Raw genomic sequence first — 5000 nt, 5'->3', positions numbered from 1 at the left:
AACACTAATAATAGTGTTTATGGAAACGACAGAAAAATATACATAAATAAAAAAATCATAACCCGAACTCGAATCACTATATTACCTCAATTTCTCAAAAAAAAAATATATATTTTCTTCTTCATTCTAATGTCCTTTCAGCACCGATGTGTTTGTGGAAACGCTAAGAAAAATATATATGATAAAAATAAATAGATAAATAAACATATTTCATAATATCAACACAATTCCTAAAAAAATAAAACATTTTATCTTTTTTTCTTCATTCTAATATCCTTTCAGCACCAACGTCTTTATGAAAACGCTAGAAAAAAAAAGAAAGAAAGAAAGAAAGAAAAAAAAATAATAAAAAAAAGATATATATATATATATATATATATATATATGTATATATATATATATATATATATATATATATATATATATATATATATATATATATATATATAAGATAAAAAAAAAAGTAATACAAAATAAACATATTCGAACTGCAATCACTAACTCACCACAATTCCTCAAAAACACTCCATTTTTTTCATTCTAATATCCTTATCAGCGTCGACGTGTTTCTGAAAAAGACAGAAAAATATATATGTGATAAAAAATATATATATATCCCTGACGCCAATCGCAATATCACCACAATTCCTCAAAAAACATACCATTTTTCTTTAGTTTTGTCTTCATTCTAATTCTAATCTATGAAAACGATAGAAAAAAAATATATATATATAATAAAAAAAAAACGAACTCCAATCACTAAATCACCAGAATTCCTAAAAAAAAAAAAAAAAAAAAAAAAAAAAAAACACACACACACACACGCCTTTTTAAACTGTTTTCTTCATTCTAATATCCTTTTCAGCACCGACGTGTTTAAGGAAACGATAGAAAAAAACATACATAAAAAAGTATATATATATATCCCGAATTCTAATCACTAAATCCCCACAATTCCTAAAAAAGACACACATTTGTATTTTTTTTTTTTTCTCTCTTTTCATTCTAATATCCTTTCAACTCCAACGTGTTTATGAAAACGCTAGAAAAAAATATACAAGATAAACATAATTAAAAACAAACATATTCGAACTCCAATCACAAACTCACCTCAATTCCTCAAAAAACACACCTTTTTTATCTTTTTTTATCTTTTTTTTTTCCATCTTATATCCTTTTCAGTCCCGACGTGTTTATGGAAACGCCGCGCGAGAGGAATCCGCCTGCATGCGGATATAAGAACGGGTAATCCGCGCGCAGCCAGGCGGATCAACCCCGTGTTCTCTCATACCATGGGGTTCAGTGAGCAAGTAAAAAAGGGAAATACGGATAAGGAAGGTTCTGTGTTTGTTTGTTTTTTTGTTTGTTTTTTGTGTCTTTTTTCTGTTTTTGCTTTGTTTTGTTTTGTTTTGTTGTTGTTTTTGTTTTTCATCTTTTTGGTGTTTTTTCTTGTTTGTTTTCCTTTTGTGTTTTTTTCTTGTTTGTTTTCCTTTTTCTTGTTTCTTTGTTTTGTTTTGTTTTGTTTTCCGTTTCGTTTTCAGTCTAAGTAAAAAAATTGTTATTTGAGAACGTTGAGGAAGAATCGTATCTATTTATTGCGGTTTTCTTACTGTGTCTTTTACTCTTTTTCTCCTTCTTACGAAAGTTTGTGTGTGTGTGACGTAACGTAGAGGAGGAAAAGACACGCGTAAGAAAACAGAAATAGCAAAAGTAAGAAAAGAATAGAGAGAGAGAGAGGGAGAGAGAGAGAGAGAGAGAGGTAGGGAGGGAGGGAGGGAGGGAGAGCGAGAGAGAGACAAAAAGGAAAAGAGAGAGAGAGAAAGAGACAGACAGAGACATTAAGATATAGACCGAGAAAGAGAAAGAGATCATTTTTATGTGTGTCAGAGAGTGAAAAAGAGAGAGAGAGAGAGTGAGAACGAGAGAGAGAGAGAGATTGAGAAAGAGAAAGAGTGAGAGAGAGACACAGACAGACAGAGACAGAGAAAATGAGAAAGCAAGAAAAAAAAAATGAACAACAACAAATCTCCCACGAAAAAAGAACAAAAAAAAGTTTAAAAATCCACCAAGACCCCCCCCCCCCCCGCCAACGCCTTCTCATCACCATCTCCCGTCTTCTCATCCCGAGGAAGTGACGCGCCGAGACTCCGACCAAGAGTGAGAAAAATGAGCACGAGAGAGCGCCCAGATCACGTGACCCGCTGGGCGAACCTGTGGGTCGTGATAAAAGGGTTAATTTGTCATCTCAGCGCCGTTTAGCTCTCGGAGATGTGTGGCTTGGAGGGTGGGGGGTGAGGGGGAGGGGGGAGGTTGGGAAGGGGAGGAGATGGAGGGGTGGAGGGGGGAAGGGGAGGTGGAGGGGGAAGGAGAAGGGGAGGGGAGGGATGGAGGGAGGGGGAAGGGGGAGGAGGGGTGGAGGGGAGGGAAAGGAGGAAAGGGGGGGAGAGATGGGTAGGTGGATGGAGGGAGAAGGAAGTAGGGAGGATGAGAAGGGGAGGGGGGAGACGGGGATGGAGGGAGGGGGAAGAGGAGAAGAGGAGGAGGGGGGAGAAGGGGAGGAGGGGGATGGGGAAGGTGAATGAGGGGAGGGGAAGGGGGGAGACGGGGATGTGGAGGATGAGGGGAGGGAGAAAGGAAGAAGGTTGGAGGAGGGGAGGGGAAGGGGGTGGACAGTAAGATAAGAAGTGGAGAAAAAGAGATAAAGAGAAACGAAAGATAAAATAAAAAAGACGAGAAAATTGTAAGAAGTGGAGAATAAACCAAGGAAGAGCAAAGACGAAGAAAAGAGCGAGGGAAGGCGAGAAATGAGGAATATCTAAGGAAAAGTCTTTCGAAGGGTAAAGGGTTAAGGCTCCAGCTGGGAATGGAATGTGAGAATTAGAGACAGAAGGAAAGATAAACAGAGGAAGAGGCAAGAGAACGATAAAGAATGATAAATAAGAAAAAAAGGTAAGAAAAGGAAGAAATTAGAAAAGATAAACAGAGTAGGAAGCAACAGAACGATAAAGAATGATGAATAAGGGAAACAAATAAAAGGAAGAAGTGATGCAAGATAAACAGAGGAAGAGGCAAGAGCACGATAAAGAATGATGAATAAGAAAAAAATGAAGAAAATAAAGGAATTAGGAAAGATAAACAGAGGAGAAGGCAAAGGAGCGATGAAGAATGAGGAAAAAGTAAGAAAAGGAAGAAATTCGGAAAGATAAACAGAGAAGGAAGCAAGGGTACGATGAAGAATAAGTAAGGAAAAAAAATGAAAGAAAGAAATTAGTTAACAACATCTCTAGAAAGATAATGAGGATGTCAAAACAATAATCACGATGATAGAAGTAGTGTAGAAGCAAGAATAAGAACAACAAAACAACACCAACAATAATAATAGTAATGATGGTATTGATGATAAAGATGATAATAGGGTTAACAATGATAATGATGAGGATAATAATAAAAATAATGATAATAATAATAATGATAATAACAGTAATAATGATGATAATGATAATGATAATAATAACATTAATAATAAGAGTGATAACGATAGTAATAATGATGATAATAATTATAATGATAATGATGATAATTATAATGATAATGATGATAATTATAATGATAATGATAATAATAGTAATAACGATAATGATAATGATGATAACAATAATAACATATACAATAATGATAACAATGATAACGAGAATGATAATAGTAATGAAACCAATAATAGCGATAGTGAAAATAGTAATGATAACAACAATAATAATAATGATAATAATAATAATAATAATAATAATAATAATAATAATAATAATAATAATAATAATAATAATAATAATAATAATAATAATGATAATAATAATAATAATGATATTAGTTGATAATGATAACAATAATAATAATATTAGTTAATAATAATAACAATAATAATAATGATGATAATGATAATAATAATAATATTTAATAATAATAACAATAATAATAGTGATAATGATAAGGATAATGATAACACTAATGATATACCAATACTGATACTGATACTAATAATAATAACGATAATAATAGTGATAATGATAATAAGTAATGGTGATAATAATAATGATGAAAATGATAACAATGATAACAACAATAATGATAATAATGACAATGATAAGAATAAGAAGAAGAAGAAGAAGAAGAAAAAGAAGAAGAAGAAGAAGAAGAAGAAGAAGAAGAAGAACAACAACAACAACAACAACAACAACAACAACAACAACAACAACAACAACAACAACAACAACAACAACAACAACAACAATAACAACCATAATAATACGAGAAACACCTACACACCAAACACCCACACACTCTTCCGGACCTTGAACAAAAAAAAAAATATCCGAAAATAAAGACCTCTCGAAATGACACGAAATTTGACGACGACAAAGACCAAAATACCAGAAGACTTCGTGTATAAGGTAAGCACGCGTTTCTTACCAGGAATTCTGAACGTCTTATAAGGAGGTGGGAACGGCTCGAGCAAGATCTTCTGCGGACTAAATAATCGTTGGAGGTTTTGGTCTTTTGAAGAAGTGACGAAGACGATCTGTGTGGTGATTTTCTTTTTAGATTTGTTTTGGGGAGAAAGAAATGGGGGTGTTAAGTGTCTATGGAAACTTGAAGAAAGAAGAAAAAAAGAGAGAAAATACGATCTGTGTGATTTATTTCTTATATTTGTTCTAGGGAGAGAGAAGTGGGGTGTTAAGTGCCTATGGAAACTGAAAGAAATAAGAGAAACAGAGAGAAAATACGATCTTTTTTACTCTCTTTTGAGATTCGTCTATGGAAAATGAAGGAAAGAAGAGAAAAAGAGAAGAAAATATGATTTATGTGGCTTTCTTTTTGAGATTTGTGTTTGGGAGAGAGAATTGGAGGGTGGGGGGGGGGAGGGGAGGTAAATGTCTATGGAAACTTTATGGAAGAAGAGAAAAAGAGAGAAAATATGATGATTGTGACCTTTTTTGGAGGTT

This window comes from Penaeus vannamei, chromosome 15 (genome assembly GCF_042767895.1).
Source record: "Penaeus vannamei isolate JL-2024 chromosome 15, ASM4276789v1, whole genome shotgun sequence".
NCBI lineage: Eukaryota > Metazoa > Arthropoda > Malacostraca > Decapoda > Penaeidae > Penaeus > Penaeus vannamei.
This window is presented reverse-complemented; position numbering follows the sequence as displayed.